Consider the following 534-nt stretch of genomic DNA (forward strand, 5'->3'; position numbering starts at 1 on the left):
CATTTAGAAAGTGAAGAGCGAAGAACCAACTCCGTAGATTTTTATTTTTTTTCGGTCTAGCTGATAATCCTAATTCCTTTGGTGATATTGATAAGGATTTTAAATGATACCGATAATTTTAATACTTCCCCTTTGATATATCGGTTATTCTGCCGTAATTAATGTTTTTGAGTAATGTTTGAGTATTTTTGACAAAACTCCTAATTCTGTTGACTGTATTAGTCACTACCGCAAATTATATTCATAAAAGACGAATTACCTATGTTTTTTTCTTCATTTCGACCAGCCAATCAATATCCGTTATTTTTTTCTCAGTCTGGACCTTGGAGAGGAACAATACAATTAAAACTTAACGATTTCAAAAAAGGCATTTTTATAATACCTTCGGCTTTTCAGAAAATAAAAAAAGCTGAATTCCATTTCCTATGTCTGTGTTTTATGTGTGTGTTTTTAATAAGGACAAGATAATCGACAAATCAAGCAATAATTACAAGAGTAACAACATTTCATCATATCAAAGTAATTACATGATAC

Source organism: Penaeus monodon, chromosome 15, assembly GCF_015228065.2.
Source record: "Penaeus monodon isolate SGIC_2016 chromosome 15, NSTDA_Pmon_1, whole genome shotgun sequence".
In the NCBI taxonomy this organism is placed as follows: domain Eukaryota; kingdom Metazoa; phylum Arthropoda; class Malacostraca; order Decapoda; family Penaeidae; genus Penaeus; species Penaeus monodon.